The sequence below is a fragment of the Helianthus annuus genome, chromosome 3 (assembly GCF_002127325.2).
Source record: "Helianthus annuus cultivar XRQ/B chromosome 3, HanXRQr2.0-SUNRISE, whole genome shotgun sequence".
Classification (NCBI taxonomy): Eukaryota; Viridiplantae; Streptophyta; class Magnoliopsida; order Asterales; family Asteraceae; genus Helianthus; species Helianthus annuus.
This window is the reverse complement of record NC_035435.2, coordinates 11,979,523-11,990,949: the sequence shown is the minus strand read 5'-3', so window position 1 is coordinate 11,990,949 and position 11,427 is coordinate 11,979,523. Positions and strand designations below refer to the sequence as shown.

The window sequence follows — 11,427 nt, the reverse complement described above, 5'->3', positions numbered from 1 at the left end:
AAAATGATTTAGACAAGAATTGGGAGGGAGTGTACTTACACTCGAACCCGGAAAACGCAAGCATGTAAAATGATTTAGACAAGAATTGGGAGGGAGTGTACTTACACTCGAACCCGGAAAACGCAAACATGTAAAATGATTTAGACAAGAATTGGGAGGGAGTGTACTTACACTCGAACCCGGAAAACGCAAGCATGTAAAATGATTTAGACAAGAATTGGGAGGGAGTGTACTTACACTCGAACCCGGAAAACGCAAGCATGTAAAATGATTTAGACAAGAATTGGGAGGGAGTGTACTTACACTTGAACCCGGAAAACGCAAACATGTAAAATGATTTAGACAAGTATTGGGAGGGGGTGTACTTACACTCGAACCCGAAGAATGCAAATATGACTCTTAATGGGCCGATTTTGTAAAACACCAAATTTGAGAACAAAGTAGGAATATAAACGCGAAACGAAGTCATAATGCATACCGTAAGGGTTGCAATAATAACGACTTCGGTAAAACACCCGGTTAGCGGGTAAGGGTTTAAACGCATGCGTAGACTGAGAAACAGGAACGCGAAATAGAAAGTCAAAAGACTCGGAAAATGAGTCATGACTAAAAGATGGCAAGAATTTTCGCAAACATAAATTTTGGTAATTACGTTCGACCATTTCAAAGTTGGACGGGTCAAATAAAGAATGAAGTTTGACATTCTTAAGTGATGAAAATTCACCCAAAATGAGTCAAACGAGTCAATTAAGGAATAACGCTTAATATAATAGGAAAACGCAAACCGGTGAAACCGGAAAGCTAAAAACAATAAGATAGAAGGACCCGAGTAATGGGTTGTAAAGGAGTATAAGTGTGAACCGTGTAATGGTAAGCCTAAGACAAACCGACATGTAAATGACGCTAGAAGTCGTAAAGTCGGAAGGATAGTCCGAAAGTAAACAAATGAAACCTTAGACTACGGTCAAGGTCAACTAAAGTTCAAAAGTAAAATTTAATGATTCCAAACATAACAAAGGATGCTTTAAAGCTATATATATGTATATATATATATATATATATATATATATATATAGACAATTGAATAAAGACTAGAATAAAAGATGATCTACGGGATCATCATAACCTACGGGATATTAATTAGAGCAAGGGTCTACGGGGCCAAATTGACCGACGGGTCATAAATTGAAGCAAAAGGATCATATGGGCCTCGCCTCAAAGAGGTGAAAGCCTAAGAAAAATAGCCTACGAGGTTAAGTGAAGGAACCTACGGGTCGATAGTGAGAGGTAAGGGAACTTGTTACGATTCCCCGTATAAAACTAAGAACGGAAAACAATAAATTATGGGTTGTCAATATCCTGGTATGGGTAATTGACAAAAGTTAAAGAGAAGATCCTAAAACTAAAACTTCGGTTTAGTAAGAAATAACGTTTTTACAAACATAAATTCTGATAGGACTTTAAATAATAAGCATGAAAGATACAAGTCCTGACACTGATAGGCGCAAGACAATATATTCAAAAAGTGATATTTTCAAAAATGAAAGGTTAATATAAATTAAACATGATGTGACATGATCACGGTCAAGAGATGCAATGTGAAGTAGAATCACATTATAACCAAGCGAGCGGTAAAAAGTAACTAGACTAATAAGTCTAGTTAGTGAGACCGGTTAAGGTCAACAATTCAAGTCAAGAAATTTGGTTTGCTCGAAAACGGTGGGTTCGGTATAGCTGAACCGAATAAATAAATTTGAAAACAAAAGAATTTGTTGCTAAAAGTGAAATATTTCACTAAAGACCTTTAAACGGGTCAAAGTAACGGATTCACAAAGAGTTCGATAATATATAAAAGCGATGGATATCGCTAAGTTGACTAAACTAGTAGGAATAACGAAATTACGTTATTTCAAGTTACATTATGTCGTATGAGGTACATAGATGTTTTGTAACCAAAAAGATAGTACAATAATTTTTCTGGTAATACTAACAATCGGTCAAAATATGAGCAATGCTCAATTGGTATTCGAAAGCAAATGCATGGAGTTAAACTCGATAAATTATGTAAGAAAAGGTTTCGAGGACGAAACCTCTTTAAGGGGGGTAGACTTGTAACATCCCAAAAACGGGTTTGGTAATCAAACCACGTTAATAGTAAAGACGGGTAAAATGCCGTTAGTAGTAAAAATTAACCCGGTAAATATTAGGACTCAAATAAATAAACCTAATATTAATTAAAAAGGGGGATAAATACTTTGAGAAAACAAAGTATATAAAAAGGCCAAATTAACGGGACTTAAAAACATAACAGGTTATAATTTCCCGAACCCGTTAAAATAACTAGGAGTAATTAACCTAGTTAGTGGCTTGTGATTAAGTGACTAATGGTGAGGCATAGCTTTATTTGATCAAAAGAAAACCCGAGGGACCAAAACCGTTAAAAATGGGAAACTTGAAAGATTAAAACAAAATAAACACCACCAAACACACACTTAGGTGTGTTTGGTCGATTAAAAACGCAGGGAACGAGCAGGAGCTTCACACAAACCCTAACTCTCACTAAATCAATCAATTGAAGGCTCTAATCTGGTCCAAATCGAAATCCGAGCACGTATTAGTGATCCCCACTGAAAAAGGAGTCACAAGGTATGTAAATTTTATGAAAAATCTCTAGTTGGATTTCTAGGTAAACTTAGAAATCTGAAATTTGATGGTTGCATGTTTGTTATATGATGAAATTATGAATGATTTGATGTCTAGGAGTAAACCCTAGTCATTTACTTGTTGAATTGATGTTCATAATTGTGAATTCATGATCACCCGATTATGTGCTAAATGAGTTTTGTAGAAACATGATGAACCCTAGAATCATAATGGTTAAATTGTGTTAGTAGAACTCCCTGAAGTTGGATTTGAAGTTTGATGTTAGTACTTGTTACTTATGCTAGAATTTAAGGGTTTAGAACACTTAAATGGGCTGGAGAAATTTGATGTTTCGTGTTGCACACAAGGTGCTTGATGAAATGCTTGAACAAGAAAATATAACAAAACTGATTGGGATTAAAAATTATGGGGCTGCAGTTTTAAAAAAATCATATAAAATCATTGGAACGACCTGTGAGGTTGAGCCTTATATGCTCAGAAAGCTATTGAAACATACTACGTTTTATGTTTGAACATGTTTGTTAAATTCTGATGTTAAACGGGCCAAAACAGTGTCCGAAGTCGGCTGAACTGTTTTGACAGCAAGCTGATTGGAAGCATTTTTTTTTACTTCAGAGAGCTGATTTTGTAAAAATCATATAAAATCATAGGAACATCGTTAGAAGACGTACCATATATGCCTAGAAAGCTATTTTAGAGTTCTACGATCCATTTTTGAACATGTTGATCTAATTCAGCTTTTAAATGAGTCAAAATGGTCAATTACAGCAGCTGAATACAAAATCGCTGCACTTTAGTAATGTTCTAATTAACCAAGAAAAAGGCATAGGATTGTACATACTTGCTTTAGGCATGAAGTATTGACTATTGGGAACAAATAACACTTTATGTGACGTGCTTAAAGTGTTTAAAATCACTTACTAACTAGTTTGTATAAGTAACTTCACTAACGGGTCAAACGGTTAATGAATGAATGAAAAGAATATTGGTATAAAACTAGCTGTTGAATATATGACATGTTTTGATTGATAAGTGTGTAAAAAAAGAGAGACCATAGGGTGACGCCCATTGTATAGAATGACCAATCTAACCATCTTATGGATGTTATGATATAGTTTGACTCTAAACAAGCTAGGTGGGAGCTTGGAAAGGAACGGGTCAAACGAATGATGGATGCGAAGGATGTTTGCGCGGACGCGAGGTAAGTAAAGCTTACACTTTTTTTTATACGTATTTACTTTATAGATTATAGACACGACCAAGGTTATATCCGAAATATGGGTTCCGACACGAAATGATACGGGTCGGGAAGAATAAAAGGATAAAAACCATGTTTAATGACAAAAAGGGGCGAAATGGGTTAAATAATGAAATGGTAAATAAATACCATTCAAATATAAGTGCAAAATGTTGGTCGTTTAGACTAAACAGGTCAAATGGTAATGTTAACACCATTTGACGAATAACGACTAACAAGTGCATGTCAAGTCTAATGCTCACAGGGTAAAACGGCTTATGGAATTTACGTGGCTATGAATCAGCAAATTATTAAGGCAAGGTATTAAAACGGGTCAATACTTTGACCCGCGCCAGGTACGCGTAAATTTGGTGAAGATATGCGAATACCTTAATGTAGAAAAATGACATGTTAAAGTAGAGAGTGGGATTTAAACTTAAATGATTAAATTTTCTCTAACGGGTCAAAATATGCATTTAAGCATAGACGGGTCAAAATCTTGTAGAAAGGTAATAAGCCGAATGCATAAAAGTCTAAAAAAATTATTAAGTCGGATGTCGGACTTTAACTCCATATGATGGAGAATCAAATTACAAACATGTAGGAAGAAATGGTAGGTCAAACGGACAAGCGAATTTAAAGATACGAAAGATTTCGTGTCAATTACGGCAAAATGGAGAGGCTGAATGCAGGGGCCACCGTAACTTACGGTGCCACCGTAAGTTACGGTGGAGCTGAATTATTTACGGTGGTTGCCTATTGTTGTACGGTAGGAAAATTTTATTACAGAGGCCACCGTAACTTACGGTGCCACCGTAAGTTACGGTGGAGGTTATTTTCAACTTTTTGTTTTTGGAATCAATGGTTTCCCGGACTCGTTTGGACACATTTTAAAACCCGTAAGACTAAAGCATTTCGCGTTTATGAATTGTAGGTACATTTTGGATGCCGGAAGACGATCAAGCTCGACGAAGGACCGAACACGATATAGATACATGCTTCCGCACTCTAACACATTGCAAATAACTAACAACGAATTCAACCACGTTATGTAGAATAACTTATGAATTGTAAAAGTTTTAATAAATTGTATTTTTATAGTATGTGTAGGCTTAACTACACATCTAATTGTTGGCGTATACATATAAAATTGTTAATTAGTAACTAGGGTGTTACAAGCTATCAAGCTAAAGGTATTAAGAAACTCTCTTTTAACTTAACTTTAATCGGACCATGACGGTTTTGCGACCGAAAATGCGGTCGGAGAAACACCAGTAGCAGTTTCCTATTTCGACTAAGTTGCGGTCTTTGTGATAGTTTTGTGACCGGATTTTGCGACCATAAAAGTGGTTGTAAGTACTGCGACGATCTTGTTGTGACGTTTTTGCGATTGCTTACCGACTGTTTGCCTTTTACAAACTTGCAACCGTTTTTGCAGTTCCAAAATGTTTTTTTTTTTATTTTTTTAATCAATTTTCAATTTTAAACCCGCTAATTAATAATGTTCATATTATTAGAATTTAATCATTAGTAAAATTCTCAAAATTATATAAAACAATCCACATAAAGTTACAAACTGAAATATCAAATACCCGAGTTATCTTAACAAAATACATATGCAAAATAAAATGTTTACAACCTAACACGATGATTAGACGTTTTAAGATCTAAATTTTAGCATCGCTTCAATGTTTGTTATTCTATCGTTCGTAGCCTCTTTCTTTGCCTTATCTTATTCTTTTTCTATCTCCAACCCCGCAATAATTCTATTCAACCTTTCTTTCTCTTCTTCTTTTTCTTGAACTATCTCCTCTTCTTTTTCTTTTGGTATCTCTTGGCCCACGTACCATTCTCGTTCATTAATACTATTAATGTAATTGTGCACATAATGATGAACACTTTGAGCGTAAGGAATGCAAATGAACAAGCAAAAAAGAGGGTTACAAATCCAGTTAATCCAATCTAACTAAATCCTTTTCTTTTATTTTTAATCACATTGTAGGACAAAGATTAAGATGGTCACAAAATGCATTCAGATGCTCACTTGATCTCTTCACTGAGTCGCTGCCTAGGATGATGAAGTTCAAACAAACGAGCACCTTAGCTAGTGTTGACATGAGATGAAATGTACAGTACACCATTAAATATTGTCGAATTTGTTCTTGTGTCAAAACTAAACATAAATACATGCGTACATAAACGCATACACACGCACATACCCACATAAACATATATACATGTTCAACATACATACATGTCAGAATATATAGATGAAATTGCCTTGTCTTGTAGTGGGGACTTTTATAAGCTCAACAAAAATTATAAATATTTTTTTATAAAAATATTCAAAGTCTTAAATTTGGTTTTTACGAATTTTGGTTTTATAAAATGAAGAGAGTATTAAATATATTATCTAAGAATATATTCTGTTATACACAAACTACATTTAAGTTAAAAAAAATATTATAAACATTTAATTTTATTAACCTTTATCTAAAATTCGTAAGACTTTCAAGAGTGACATTTTCTCCTATATCTGTGTTCCCGAGTTTCATTTAGTGAATGGGTAAAAAGGATTTAGAGGAATGTTAAAAACAAATCGTGTTCCAAAGCTTTTAAGGAAGGAAATTGAGGGAAATGGAAGGAATGTTAATGCACTTTTGGGTGATAAGTGCAAGGCTTCCAACATCTAGGGTCTTTATTGAACATTGTCCAAAGTCTAGAAAGAGTTTATTCTAGAAAGAGTTTATGGAAAGAGTTTCTTCTAGAAAGAGTTTATGGAAAGAGTTTATTTGGAAAGAGTTTATTTGGAAAGAGTTTATTTGGAAAGAGTTTATTTTGGACAGAGTTTATTTTAGAAAGAGTTTATAGCTAGACAGAGTTTATTTTAGAAAGAGTTTATGTGTAGAAAGAGTTTATGATTAGACAGAGTTTGTATAGTCTAGTTTTGTCTGAGTTTTGTAGCAAAAACTCTGTGCTTGCTTTGTGCTTTGTCCGAGCTTTCTATTTGGTGTGGAAAGTCCGGGGTTCACCTTGTATATATACTTTTATATGGAATAGACAAGGTAACGATTTCTGTGTGAATTTCTGTGCCCTAATCATTGTGCTCTTTGTCTGGCGGCGCTTTGTGTGAGTGACGTCATTCATCTTCATCAAGAATACTCTGTGTATTCTTGATTTCTCTCTCAAATCCTTGCATTCTTGTGTTCATCTACAGTGGTTGATCATCAGGTGGATTCCGCACACCTTTTGGTTGCTTTAGCTGAGTGAGATCTTGTATTAGGAGGCCTTACAAGTGGTATCAGAGCAGTGTGCTCATACTACTGTAGGTGTTCTTAGTTTGAAGGGTGAGATTAGTTCATACTTTGATAGGGTTTAGTGAGATTTTAGTGAGTTTTTGTGTGTTATTCATGATTCTTCATTCATTTCTAGTGTTTGGATGATGGATTTTGAGTAGTTTAGTGAGTTTTTAGTGTTTTCTTCATCTGGGTTTTTCAGGGGTTTTTGTTCTTGTTCATACAGAGCTTTGAAGGAGATAAAGATTCTGAGTTTTGATCTTTGGAAGCTTGGTCTGAGGTTTACACTTTGTGTTTGTGTCTCCGGGGTATTATTGAACCAGTGTGTAGTCACATTGGGGAGATACTCCGAAGATTGGTTCCTTCTGAGTTTTGAAACTTGTCTGAGTTTCAAACCAGTCTGAGCTTGTTCCCTAGTCTGAGTTTTCCTTTTAGAGATTATTGAGTCTGAGTTTTTCATTGGTTTGGTCCGAATTTTTCCTTTTATAGGTAAATTAGTCTGAGTTTGTGTCTTTGTTTGAGTCTGAGTTTGTGTTTTGGTCCAAGTCTAGTCAGAGTTTAATTAGTTTAAAGTCCTTGTCCGAGTTTAATATATAAGTTCAAGTCCGAGTTTAGATAATATATAGTAGGTCCGAGTATTTTGTTCAATTTAGTCTGAGTTTATCATATATTAGTCCGAGTAAAATTTGAGTCCGAGTTTAGTGCTAGAAATTGTCCGAGTTTAGTTAATCCCTAGTCGAGTCCGAGTTTGTCTCTATTTGAGTCAATAGTTGAGTCCGAGTTTATTTATCATATCATTTAGTCTGAGTTTGTAAGTCTCCTTGACATCTCCGAGTTCATTAAATATATATATCATTAAAGCTTAGTCCGAGTTTAATATTAGAGCTTATTATTTATACCAATATCTTGACCGAGTTTAATATTAGAGCTTATCATTCTGAGTTTATTATTTATACCAATATCTTGTCCGAATTTAAATATTAAAGTTTAGTCCGAGTTTATATATTATTATATAGTCCGAATTTAAATATTAAGGTGTGAGTTTTAATTGTTATAGAGTCTGAGTTTATTTCTCTAATCTAGTCCGAGTTTAGATATTTTTATTTAAGTCCGAGTTTATTAGAACTCTTTGAGTCTGAGTTTATTAGAAGTCCTTGAGTCCGAATTTATTAGATTGTCTTGAGTCTGAGTTTTTAATCTTGAGTCCGAGTAGTCTTTAGATAATCAGTTTGAGTCCGATTTTGTCATCTGAGTTTACTTTCATCCTGTAGTTAGAGTCCGAGTTTAATACTCTCACTCTAGACTGAGGTATAAGTGCAGTGTGTCCGTATTTTTCAATCAGTAAGGGTGTCTGAGTTTTAAATTTCTAACAGTGTTGTGTCCGAGCTCTGTTGTCTGTGTTTAATTTCAGGTTTCTGTGATCAGGGATTCACACTCTGATTGAAGCTCACTTCACGGTTTTGAAGTTCTCTGTTGTTGTCTAAAATGGCAAACAACAATCTGACTACGATGGTGCAAAGCCTCAAGCACAATGCTGAGGTAGGAAGTAACGACAAACCTCCTTTGTTGGTCAACGAACTTGATTTTCCTGAGTGGAAGGAGCGTTTTGAAAGATATGTACGAGCAAAAGACATCAAGATCTGGTTGTGTATCGTTAAAGGATGTGGAGCTACTCCAGTACGTACGTTGACGATTGATACGTACTTGGCACTTACTGACGATCAGAAGAAGTTTTATGACTGTGAAGAGAAAGCTATGTCAATGATAACGATGGCAATGACACAATCTATACTTCATACGTTCCGTAAGAGAAATAGCTCAAAGGAATTATGGGATAGTATGATCCAGCGATATGAAGGAAACGAAATGTACAAGAAACGACGTCTCGAACGTTTGAAGACTCAATTCGTTGTGTTCAAAGCGTTGAAGAATGAATCGTTCGATGACACAGTGAATCGATTTTATCATCTGCTGAGCGAACTTGATAGAAGTAAAGAGGGCATCTACATTGAATTCGAGAAGGTTGAGAAGTTTCTGAATTGTCTTTCGAGAGAATGGAATATGTACACCGCTTTGATCAGAGAGGGTGTTCTCTACGAAGAGCTTACATTGGAAGAAGTTGTTCAGAAGCTGAGGGGTTACGCTTGGAATATGGAAGATCAAGCATCTGAATTCGAGAAGATCCAAGATCCTCATTTGTATAAGGCTTCGAAACCAACAGATAAGGGTAGTAATGGTGGAGTCGGTGTTGCTTTGTATTCGGAAAATGAAGGTCCTGCAAGTGAACACGCCTTCATAAGCAACAATGTCAGTTCAAGTGGAACAACCAATTCAAATCAAGGGATGTACTCTTCTAGTGGCGCTCATAAATCTCAAGGAACAAGTGTAAACATTCCTAAGATAGATGCAAGCGGCTTGAAGTTGATTGAAGAAAATATGGGTCTGTTGGCGTCCTTCATGACTGCATACGAGAATTTCTGTCTTGGGAAACTCGTTGAACCGTCAAGTCTCGATGAAGACTTCGATCAGATAGATCAAGACGAGATGGAAGAACTTGATCTACAGCTCAATATGGCATTGCTAGTCCGTAGAGCGAAGAAGTTTCTGCTGAAGACGGGTAGGAAGTTCATAGGAGGTCAGACAAAGACTCGAATGGGGGTCGACATGTCAAAGGTAAAGTGTTACAACTGTGGTATCTACGGGCATTTCGCACGTGATTGTCGAAAGCCGAAGATGGAAAGATCTGACAGAGACAACAACTCCCGAGGAAACAACTCAAGACCTCAAAACAATGCATCAAATGCTGCCTCCAACTCAAGTGCTCGTTCAAGTGGGTCTGAAAATCTTACACCTTCGACAAACAATGCTATGGTGGCTCAACCTTTACAGAGTGTGACTGAGCCTTATGACTGGGGTTGTGCTTTGGAAGACATCTCAGGAGCTATTGTGTCACAAGCTTTCATAGCTGAAATTGTGAACGAAGAAGTGTTTGAAGAGGTTGTTGAAGAGACAAGCATTGAGGAGCTTGCAGTTGTAGCTGAAGTTCTTGGAGAAGAGTTGGATTCAGGGAATGTTACTGAGAATGAAAGTCCTTCGATCGAAGAGACTGTTGAGAAACCTAGCAAGACAGAAGATGGAGAAAAAGGAGAACGCTTTGAATTCAACATCTCCACAGCTGAGATGCAGCAATTTGCGAATGCAGAAGCTAAACGGTTGGAAGAAAATTCCGTAGAAAACGAGGCTTGTGCATTCATGGCTGGCATTGAGGTAAAATCATCTTCTGTAGATAAGCGATGTGCTAGATGTGTTGAGTTTGTGACTAAGATTGATAGATATGCACTTCATAACACAAACTTAATTGCAGATTTAGAAAAATCCAGAGAACTCATTGCGGTTTTGTCTAATTCGGATAAAGAACACCGAATTAAGATAAAAGCGCTAAAGAATGATATCTCTGAATTTGAGAGACTTGTGGCTAAGGGAAATCTTAAAAATCAGGAATTAAAATCTGAACTTGAAACAAGTCAAAATTCTGTTTTGGAAAAGAACAAAATCATTTTGGAAAAAGATAATCTGATTTTGGAATTACAACGAAAGATTGAAAAGTTTAGGGATTCATCTGAAGTGATGAATTTTTGTATTAGCAGCCAACGTCTCAAAGAATCTGAGGAAGAAATGTTTGGCATTGGTTATACCAAGGTGCCTCCTCCGGTAAACCATAACTATACATCGATGCCAAGCATTGATCCTGAATTGGCAAACTTTGTGCCAACGACTCCTTTGACAGTTGAACCTCAAAGTGAGTCAGAATCTGAGCCAGATGAAGTTACAGACTCAGATCAGTCAAAGAAGAGTGGCATGTCTAAGAAAAATGAAGTGAACCTTGAAAACATTGAAAATTTGATAAGCAACAAGATCTTAGAAATTTTCAATCAAGTTCAAAATGAAAAATCAAAACCTAAGTCACGTGGGAAAAACAAAAAGGCTTTGAAAAATGTCCCTAAAACAGAGTTTGTTAAAGGGAAAGATTTTATCAAAGAAGAAGTAAAAATTGAGACGGGTTCCAACTCACAGTTTGTGAACCAAATTTTGAAAAATCCCGCCAATGCCTCTTCATCTTCGACCGATCATGAGGAACGTCCGAAGAATGCTGCGAAAATTCGCAAATGCTACAAGTGTCGTGGGAAAGGACACTTAGCAGCAGACTGTCCAGATGACAGGGGTAAATCA

The 11,427-nt window shown here is 36.0% G+C and overlaps 1 long non-coding RNA gene across 2 annotated transcripts; it reads left to right on the top strand.

Moving 5' to 3' along the window:
* Window positions 1-2,210: 2,210 nt before the first annotated feature.
* Window positions 2,211-5,121, top strand: LOC110928638. 2 transcript variants are annotated; one of them, XR_002586521.2, is made up of 4 exons: window positions 2,217-2,646; window positions 3,780-3,865; window positions 4,167-4,257; window positions 4,836-5,121. It is a non-coding gene; the product is annotated as an uncharacterized LOC110928638 (long non-coding RNA). The 2 variants fall into 2 exon arrangements; XR_004888234.1 differs by having other exon boundaries at window positions 2,211-2,646; window positions 3,780-4,257.
* Window positions 5,122-11,427: the final 6,306 nt, after the last annotated feature.